Source organism: Periplaneta americana, chromosome 6 (assembly GCF_040183065.1).
Source record: "Periplaneta americana isolate PAMFEO1 chromosome 6, P.americana_PAMFEO1_priV1, whole genome shotgun sequence".
Lineage (NCBI taxonomy): Eukaryota > Metazoa > Arthropoda > Insecta > Blattodea > Blattidae > Periplaneta > Periplaneta americana.
This window is the reverse complement of record NC_091122.1, coordinates 114,864,862-114,876,537: the sequence shown is the minus strand read 5'-3', so window position 1 is coordinate 114,876,537 and position 11,676 is coordinate 114,864,862.

Sequence of the window (11,676 nt, the reverse complement as noted above, 5' to 3'; positions counted from 1 at the left end):
GAGGTTATATCATCATCGCCAGTGTGCCGGGATTTTGTCCCGCAGGAGTTCTTTTATATGCCAGTAAATTTACTGACATGAGCCTGTCACATTTAAACACACTTAAATGCCATCGACCTGGGCCAGGATCGAACCCGTAACCTCGAGCATAGAAGGTCAGCGCTACAGCAATTATGCTACCTAAGCCAACAAAATCTTTCAATCATTTATCATCATAATATACAGCTCTGTTAAACTGACTAGGCATATTGGAAATTAAATCAATGGCTTTCCCAAAACACACTGTGAGATATTTCATATAAAACAATTTTTGTCTCGAAAAGGAAGCAAAAATGAGCAAAATTGTATTAAACTTTTTGTTTGAAATATTTAAAAAAATAATCCTCTGAAATTAATGACATTACTTACGGTTCACCGTGTAGGCCTATAATTGTTTTGAAAAGAATGTCTATACCTGCTTTAATACTGCCCAGCCCTATTATGTTCAACTGGATTATATATTGCAAAGTACATGTACGTTTCCATTTTATTTTAAAAAAGGGTAAGTTGTCTGTGTAATACCTGCATTCAAGGAAATGTTTGGGAATTTTTAAGGGTAATAATAAACCCGAATAAAATTAGAAGTGCATTGACTTTGTAAAGACGTGACAGAAATTATTCCATCATAACTGAGCTACTGGTCTGACAGATATTTTCTCTACAGAATATCGTGTATTGTTTGAAGAAAATTCTTCTAGCTGGTTATAACCAACACGTATAAAGTCAGCTAGAGAGAGAGAGAGACAAACTTGCAATCCCTTTCATTTTGGTATAATCGTCATTTGAATTTGATACTTGGCAAAATGCTTATATAGCAACCAGTACCGAGTTAAAAACGAAGGCTAATAAAAAATTAACTGCTGGTATTTCTATTTTTAGACAACTTAGTTATTGAGTTCGTTTAAATTGAGCTGTATATATGGACACATATATCGACAATGTTTCCTCTACGCTGCACATATGCAAAGTCGCACAGTAATTGAAATGTTTGTGCCAACTCTATAATGTTGCTGTGCAACTAGAATTTTATTAGGAAAGGAAAGCACGTATAAAGTTTTGCATAGTTGCTGAATAATATTTTTCTGTAGTAGTAGTAGGTTCATGCAATTGCTAAAAAATTACAGGAAATGTTGGGCATTGGAAATATTTTCTTCCTGCCTCGATTTGAGCACATAAAAGAATTTTGAAATTAAAAATAGATGTAAAATTTCTGAATATGAACTTTATAAACTGGACAAAGAAAATATATTTGAAACATTTTAATTTTAATATGTCTGTATGAAGACATCAAAATTAAAACTTTGTTAGGCGAGCAAGTTAGAGGATATAATCGTAATTTAGCAAACAGTTTGTCACTGAAAAGGATCGGCACTCAATTTCAAATAAAATGTGTGGCATTGATGAAATAAAAATACCTGTGCAGAAGTAGTACCTATAGCAAGGTCTTCGGTGGGCCAGTGTTCACTCAAATTTATCCCATTCCTCACCCCCTCTCTTCCACTCAACAAATTTTGGAAGTACAGCTAATGCCGATTTATCCATCACTATTTATTCTTATGTTTAATTGATGACTTTTCCATAGCAATAACGTCATAGCTACTCTTACTTCTGTACTTCAACTAAAAATATCCGTCTTTCATTTTCTAAATGCTAGTGATAATTTCTAGAAACAAACTATGTAAGATATGATCTGAGAAGATGCCGTTTTGTATATTGACTGAACATACGTATCAAAGAATTCTCTTCAGATATTTCTGAAATGCAACAACAGTGAATACTGCTTAGTTTCATTAATAGATGCCAGATATGTTTGGAACAATAGCCTCTACTTGCTTAATTGGGGTAAGTACAAACATCTTAAAATGTTTATTTTAATAATTTGTTACGGAATTAGTAGCTTGTGCTTTGCATTAATGAGAATGAGAAGCTTGTGTTGACTGCATGTATTGGTTTGCCCGCCAAAAGCACTTTATATTGCAAAGCAGTAGATTCTAGAGTAGATCACTCAGTATATATTTTTAAGCCTTTTTTTTCTCAGGGGTTTGATTCGACATATAATTATGTAAGTATGTAATAATAATTAATATCTCTGAAATAAACGTATTTGGAGATATACTGCCTATGCAGCCACCGGCATGGCTCAGTCAGTTAAGGTGCTTGCCTGCAGGTCTGAAGTTGCGCTCGGGCATGGGTTCAATCCCCGCTTGGGCTGATTACCTGGTTGGGTTTTTTCCGAGGTTTTCCCCAACCGTAAGGTGAATGCCAGGTAATCTATGGCGAATCCTCGCCCTCATCTCGCTATCACCAATCTCATCGATGCTAAATAACCTCGTAGTTGATACAGCATCGTTAAATAACCAACTTAAAAAAATATCCTGCCGATGTAATTCATTTATCACTTTATCAGTCTTTCTTTTGTAATGAATGTGACATGTACACACTTTTAGAAGTTAATTTTTAAAACTGTAAATAGTTTTTATATTCCAGTCTCACCTCGCCACCTTACCGTCTTTCTTAGACTCATGAATTTTCATCATTATCACTCTGAAGATTTTAATTTTATTGTCATTTTTTGCACTGTAACGGATGTGACAAAAATGTCGCCTATCTCAACACTTCATTTTATATTAGCTTAAAAATCTATTAATCCTTTTTAATAATAATAATTTTAAAATTCTTCAGTACCTAGTACCTAAAGGATGGCTCATTAACTGTGTTGATAATTCCATGATAATTTATTTTAATTTAAAAAAAGTAATGTTATTTTCTGTAATGGATGATGGATTTATAACATGTGAAAGTTAACATGTAACACATTTTTTTATTTCATTTTATGTTTAAAATTATTGCTTCACAAAATATACTGTGAACAAATTAAGCTATGAAATGTTCATACATATGCACTGCATGCCCTGTTTAATTTTAAAAACACACACTCTGTAGTTCAGTTTATTGTTATTATTATTACTATCTTATTTATATTTATTTTTCTCGTTTTATTTTCCGCGTAAATGTTAAACACTGCTGTATTTAATGGTTGAGTTGTTTGGACTTTTTCCATTGCTAATTTTCAAAAATTGTAGCACAACGTTTCGAAGTGTGGATCTCTCTTCATCGTCAGGTGAAAGTCTACTGTGAGGATCGTTACAAACAGCTAGCCTGTCTGACTGATCGACAGCTGTCAGGTCGGTGCGAAAGATCCACTCTTCGAAACGTTGTTCTACAATTTTTTTAAATTAGCAATGGGAAAAGTCCAAACAACTCAACCATTAAACTATTCACTCTGCTCTCTCCCCCCTTCATTCAGTTCACTGTTGTATTTAGTTTAAATCTAACCAGTTAGACTGCATGCAATTATATTACCTTATGCAGTGTTTGACAAAAATGCCTTCTGAAGACTCGAGGTGTATTACTGTTCACAGATCTGAGAAAAGATGTGTTAGGGTGAAATACCAGTCAGTTCGAGTGCCATAAAAGCACAGTCTAACTCTGCATGCTGTGGGCAGTGGTGGACTGACGCACAGTTTTCTGCCTGCTTGAGTGTTTATTTTTTATGGTTAATCCGACAGTGATATTTTTCAGCACAACAGCCTGATCGAAACCGTTTATTCACTATTCAAGTGTCCGTACTTTCACAATTTAGCTTTCAGTGTAGCGTGATTTTGTGCCACATGAAGTGCTCAAGTTTTGTTCAGATCTGTGAGAAGATGAAGTTGTTTTATTAAATGTGAAAATGGGTGACTGTAACGAGGTAGTAATTGTGGCATTGGAAAACTTAAATTAAAACTTTTCCGAGCTTTGAGGAAAAGCAAGTTTTTTTATAAACACTGTCTTTAAAAATAGATCATATTTTAATTATTATTTCTCTAATGTATTGGAGTATACATAGAATTAACCTGTGTTGAAATACAGATATTTTACCATTCTTGCCTACAATTTCACCAACTTCCAAAATATTTCCTTTTTGTGGGTATCTCTGTATTTTTTGGAACTCATATCGTACAGGGCAGGATGATTGGAAACATGATTAATTAAAGTTTCATCATTTAATTGTAAGAAACTGCTAAATACACGATATTTTGCAGCCATATTGTGTTATCGTCATTCATTTCTTTTCTAAATAAACGACAATCATCACTGTCAATTTGAAGCTCAGTCAATCCAGAGCGATGAATGCCAACACAGATCGTTGCAGCCCGCACTGAACGTCGTAAAGAAATCAGCTCCATTTATTTACATGTAGAGCTAATCGAGCGGTGTTGTTTGCTTGGCAACGATCGCCATAACAGAACCATAGCTTATGTCATATTGTGTGTGTAGGATCTTGGGCATATCAGTAGGCCGTGGACTATTGTTTAGTTTCTATTTCTATTGTGTGTTATAGATGGCTTGTGTTCATATAACTGATTTAAATTTTGTTTTAATGCTTATGAAGTTATGATATTGGCGATTAAAGACCGTGATGAATCGTGGTATGTAAATTTCCAATCAGGTATTTGTCTTTGTGACTGAGGGAAACCATGAAAAGCCACAGTTAGATTGGCCGGGCACCGGGTTTGAACCTAACACCTCTCCAATGCAAGTCTTAAATGTAACCATCTGAATCACCTTGCTCAGTTCACACTCATTTTGCATGGTTTAATTTTCAACAAGTTTGTAACTCTATGAGAGGAAGAATAGGAAATTTCCGTTTTTTAGACAAGCCATATAATGAATATTTAAGGAAATAATCGAAGCCATAGCCAATGTCATCCATAATTTCTTCTGACAAAACCCTTTTTTCCTTTCTATTCTTCTTATCTGTAATACTTCCATTGTTGTGAAATTTACATACTAGTTTGACTAACTGGAACCTTCACACCACAAAATCTTTCTGCAAATAGTCTTCGAAATTTATGAGTGGACTCTGTACATATGTAACAATCATATATGAACACACAATGCTCTAATGAAAACATAAACTTGGTTATATGACACATTTTTAAAAGAAATACTGCACTCTTAATACATGCATGTCTGTTGCAACGGTTGAGTGACTCAGATTGAGAACATACCGCAGGTGTGTGATGATGTTTTGACTTTCACATGCTAAGAACCAACCAGTGCCGAGAAACCCTGCCCATGGTCCATGGCATGAACTACTGATGGATAATAAAATATGAATAAAATTTGTCCAGTAGTTAGGAGAAATCGTTACATACAGATGACAACATGACGAAATTCATTTTCCCAGTGTCAGGAATGCTGAAACGTGTATTTTTGTAAATGTTTTGAAATAAATTTTGTGTAGCTTCGTAATGTTTTTTCTTCTACTTCTCATTTTTGTTCTTGTGTCTGTCAAAATTAAATGATTTTTATTAGTGTTGTGGGATTTAATCGTTTAATCTAGTCGATTAATTGATCAATTTCTGTTGTAAGATTAATCGATCAAAAATATTTAATCGGATAATTGAGTCGATTAAAATTAGTCAGTTGTAGTTGATATTAATTAATTTTTTGTTAATACAAACTCATACTAAAAATTCCGACAATATTTCTCTCTCAAAAATTGCTTACTTAAAAGCATAATAGTAATGTTATTTTCTAACTGTAAACCAGGTAGTGTAGGGAAAATCTTTGCACAAACACTTCAGAAAGAGATGGAGATATGAGGACAGTGACATAGTCTACCTCTATTGAAAGTTGAAACACAATGCGAAACCCTTATTAAGTTTTATGGTTTTCCAAGAAAACTTCCATCTTGTTGTCAGCTCATCTCCCTAGCATATGAAATACATACTTTTCTGGGATTTGTCCCCTCATCCCTTATAAATAGCCATGTCTACACTGTGTGCAAGTGAGAGCGTAACTATCATCTTCTTTCTCTAAAATCTGGTAATTCGGATTACAAAAGGGGCCAGTCTTCTGTTTCGACCGCTGTACTGCAGTTGCAGTTACTGTACTGAGTTTATATATGAAGATTGTGTGTTTAGTTTGATAAAGAAAGAAAATCAGTTTTCTGTGGTCTGTGAAAAGTGTAAACTCCATTATGTCTTATGAGAATTTGAGAGATAAACTCGGTGAAACGTTTGGATTTAAATTGAACGATCATGGAGAAGTGCTTGACAGAAAAAAGTTTTTTCGTGTTTAGTGATGCAGGAAACATTGTTACTAAACATAGAGCGGCACTTAATTCGGAGCATGTGAATGCACTCACATGTTTAAAGTCATGGATGAAGCAGTATCAACTAGACGAGTCTTCATACTTTTTGTTATTTATTTTGTCTCAAAAATTCCCGGAGAAATTGACACAATAAATTATAAGCCTCATAATAAATATGATAGTAAGTAATTAAAATGGTTGTTTTGTAATATAACGATACAATATATACAGATATACAACATTTAATACTTATGCTTATCACCAAACACAAGTTAAATTTAACATTAATTATTGTGTATTAATAGTACATTATGCAACGAGCCTATAATGATAGTAATTAAGAAGTGAGTATGGATGTTTATGAAACGAGCGCAAGCGAGTTTCATAATTTTCATACGAGCTTCTTAATTACCATTATAGGCGACCATATTTCTAACTTGAAATTATTCAGATGTATACATTTTATTTGTATCTGACAAGATCGGAAGTGACCTTGTTCTAGGTCGTGAATTGTGAGATGTGCGCAGACGCGAAAGTATTGATTTTTTCCGAGGAACAATAATGTCATTGACCTTGATGTAATCCTGTTAAACTTGGTATAACCTTGATTATTGAATTCGACATTGAAAAACGAGATGACAAATTGAATTTATTTGAATATTATTTACAATTAACGCTAATTATTATAGTAACAGAACATAACCTTCTGTGACAGTATTGGATTTCCAGCCTCCGTGACTTTTCGCTAATTCTCTTTCGATTGCATATCCGAGAATAATCGATACTTGCGGTTTTATAACGGTACAAAGCTGACTTGTCATTGGCTGAACACCTGTAAGCTGAGTTGTCATTGGCTGAAAACAACTGTACTTTAATGAGTAGGTGTACTTTAATGACATGCATTAAAGGACTGCTACCAGGTGTATAATTACTACATTTCGGCATGGTCGAGCATAAAGTATATTAAAACATTTTTTCAACTCGATCAAAACTCTATTAATCGATTAAATTCAAATAGTTAATCGATTAAATATTTTGATCGATCAACAGCACTAATTTTTATTAAACATCTATGCTGTTGGTTGATCTGAAATACATCCCTTAGTATCATTTCCTCTTCCGTTAACAACGTCATATCAGCAAATTTTATGCACTTTATTTTTTCCTCCTACTATCACCCCTCCCATGTTCTGAAAACAGTTCTTCACTAAATCCTTCAAATGGATGTTGAACAGGTTAGGTGATAAAGAGCATACTTTTCGTACTCCTCTCCCTATTCCACTTCCCTCCGACATCTTTTTTGCACAACTAAATTAACAAACGTATTTACGTATTTAAATATCTAAATTTTTTTATTATAATAATATCTTATACATGTACAAATTTTACATTTTGTAGTAGATGAAAATATCAATAAAAATAATAAAAGGTAATGTATTGGTGATGAAATAAGAAACATCCGTATACATAAGTAGGAAGCATTTCGCTTGTATCATCCAGTTGTAATGCTTCAAAGCAGTAACGGAAGTTACATGTGGTAAAAAGAAGTCATATCTGTCTACACTTCACTTCATAGCTAGTCACTATATTGAGTTATATTTATCCTGCTCCTGAAATGTTACATATGGGGGGTCAGAAGCAAAGGGGTACAAGTGACATTTCTAAGAACATGAGTTAACTGCATCCAGGGCAAGCTAAAACATTTAAAATTTCAGTGGCAAAGAGATACATCTTTTAACCACACCACACACTAAAATTGAAATAAAAAATTTCACGGAATTTACGAAATCTTAAGAACTTTCAATCACATTTTCTCACAAATAACTTAAGTACCCCTTTCCTTCTGACCCCTCATATAAGATATTGAAAGCGTTTTGCAAGCACAAAAAAAAAAAAATAAATAAAAAAAAACCAGTCTCTTCTTACTCGTATGTTAGATAGGTTGCTAGGTTGGAAGCTGACTTGCACATTGTTCAAGCTGGTATGGCATTAGTAATCCCCAGTACATTCTTAAGGTACAACTGACTGATAAAATATACGCATTTTGATCAGTTTTCTTTTTCTTTCTACAATATCGGAATCATATTTTTTGCGCAACATTCTCAATTTCATCATGTCTTCGCAATACCTCCTGTGGTGACAGCACGGTTTAGGAATTTAATAATGTTCACAAAAGAAAAAATAATGTATGGGATGAGAGAGAGATCTTTGGAAACGTTTCGGAACAGATCAGTTTCATTTTGTTACCTGTGAAGAGAAGACTGGATATCACTAACAGAATAAGACGCAGACAGAGCACATTGAAAACTGAGGTAAGATATAAATAATATGAATTGATAGAATCTCTTACAAAGGGTACAGTAGCAAAGTACAGAGTCATATCTCACTTTATCAGTGATTCTAGAAGTAATAATATTGATAGTTTGACATATACAAAAATGTAATGTCAGTTCTCTTTTCCCTTACTCTATTGTTGGTCCTCCTTTTTTTTCTTCTTCTTATCCACCTCCTTTTTTTTTCTTCTTCATTCTTCTAATCTTAGCTACTACTTTTTCTTCCTTTTTATTATATTCCTATCCCTTTTCTCTTCTCTCTCACTTCTTACTTCTTTTCCTAATCTTTCTCATTTTTTCTCTTCATCCTTATTCTTTTCTCTTACGCCTGAACTTCGTTCTTTTCTCCTTCTCCTTTTCTTCTCGTACTGCTCTTCTTACTTTCATCTTCTTCCATTCTGATCTTTTTTCTCCTCATTCTTTCATTCTTCTCCTTCCGACTTCTTTTCTTCTCCCCTTTTTCTGATTCATCCCTCCCCTCTTCATTCTCTTCGTTTTCTCTTCAACTTCACTGCTTCTACTCCCTTCTCTCTTTTTCTCCACTCCATTTCATTTTTTTATTTTCTCATTTTCCTTTTCATCTTCTTGTGTTCCATCTCCTCTTCCTTCTCACTTTCTTCTGGAATGTCACCTCTTTGCTCTATTTCTCCTCTTTGACAATATTATAGTTTTAAAATAAGGAATAGAACATGATCTTGATTCTTTTTTTTTTATTCAAAACAAATTAATAAAAAAGTTTTGAAGTTTTAAATGCTGATGTATAAAAATCTGTTTTCTTTTTCAGCAATGGTTGATAATTTCTGGTTCCAAAAGGACATTTTGAGAGGAGATTTCAGAAGTGTAAGTACTAAAATTGGTGTTATTGTTAATTGTAGTCACAGAGTAAGGTGGTATAAATGCGTGAGTTAATGACAAATGGTGTCAAATATTACAATAAATTGTCAGTATTATTGTCAGCATCTCAGTAGTTGAAACTGTTAAGAAATTTAGTTTGTAAATGTCAGATAAGATCAATTTCCATTAGAGAATTGGAGATTAAATACATTTACATGAACAGAAATTAATTATATTGTAAGCTCTCATAATTACAAATTAGCAATGTACTTCCATAAAGGGCGAAACAACGTAAGCGAGGAAGGTTTCATGTACACGATCTTATCACATTATTGCAGGGACGCATGAGAAACAACACGTGAACGAGCTTCGATTGTTCCACGTGCTCACTGACTTCAGTATACAGGGTGTCCCATTTAGCTTGTGCATCTATTATAACTTTTTTGTTTGGATAGGTATTGGTGACATTGTGATACATTTTGAACTCGTCTTAATGTGTGTAATCAATGTAACATGATTAAAGTATGTAGTGCTATTTGAAAAACTGATGACGTCACGTGTATCTTGTAGTTACATGCACCAAATCTCTACACTCATGTTAATCCCTTGTTCTAACATAATGCTTAAAAACAAAAATTCCAATACCTATCCAAACAAAAAAGTTATAATAGGTGCACAAGATAAATGGGACATTCTGTATACTGGGTGTTCATTTCAAAGTGTGTCATGACGTCACTGTTGTTGGGTCACCGATTTGAAGCGAGTTTCAGCTTAAATGTTAGAGAAGTTGCCTATTATTTAAGGCGTTCTTCAATCTGAACTTGAGAACGTGTACGGTATAACTTGAACGTCGTAGCAACAAATGGCGGTCTGTACGGTCTGTGTGCTACCATAACCTCTTTCGAACTGTGTTTTGCGCCGGCAAGTCGTACGCAGGGTATTTGTTATCATCGGTTGCGTACGGTAACATTCCACAACACAAATCAAATGCTCCGTGTCCATGTTGACCGTCGAAGTTAATGTAAACAAATATGTAAGTAATCGTCTTAACCCTCTCCCCATATCCCGACAGTACGTATTTCCAAACAGTTCACATTCCTGCCACTACTGGTGTTACCGTACGTATCGGCACGTACTCTTCAGAATGAACGCCGTACTTGCTAGCCAACTTCTCTGCCTCTTAGATTATACACCTGAGCTGCGGAAGTGTAGGAAGATTGAATTCTCTAGGCTCATCAGCTAGCCACATGAAGGCATACAGCGAGCCAAGACACATTTTGAACTGAACACCCAGTATATGCTGTACAAACAGGAGCAACAAAATTAACATTATGAAGCCAAGATGCAGTAACTCTTTATGTTTTTGTTTACATATTTTTAATAACGGCAATGTACGATATTGAATAATCAACAAAATAGTCCTTTTACATTACAATGCGGTTTGAATAATTTAAAAATAATTGCTTTAACTTTCGAAACCGCTGGAGTATTACTGTTACGCGAAAATAAACCTTTTAAAATAAAATTCCGCAAGAATCTCTTCTTCGATTTCCGCCTCATACTATACTTATTACGTCTCGCAAAACGTTACTTAAAGAAGTAAATTTAAGCACAGAGCACTTATCATGATTGAATAGCTTGGCCTTTAATCTTGGCTTCGTTAGGTTCATGAAAATCTACTGGTATGTATGTGCTGGTGAAAATAGTAGTAATATATTAATTTTCCCTGCAAATTACGAATCCTCGGACACAGTTCATAGTTTAAGGCAGAGGTTACCAACCGGTGTGTCGCGCAGCTCCATGGAATGTGTCGCGAAATTTTGGAATTCAAAAATAAATTTTATGCGATCCAGAAAGTCCCTTTATAACGCATTTTTATTTGCAATGAAGTCTTTTATATGATACATTTTATTTTGAGACAGACTTTACCAATGAAACGTGAAACACCTGCAACAATGCTCAGTTCAGTTTTTCAACCAAGGCCACGTATAGAGAAAGTCTGTGCAACTCACCAAGTGCAGACTTCACATTAATTTAAATAGACGAGATTTCAAAAACGATAATATATATATAATAATAATAATAATAATAATAATAATAATAATAATAATGTTTTATTTTCGCTGGCAGAGTTAAGGCCAAAGGCCTTCTCTTCCACTCAACCAGCCTTAATCAATACAATACATAAATTTAAATTACAAATATTTTCACTACACTTAAAAGGTTCTCCAGCAATATTCTTCACTACACATTTATTTAAATTTAGATAAATCTATAAGGTAAAGTAGTAACTTAATTTATGAGCTAATTTAATTCAATGAATTATAA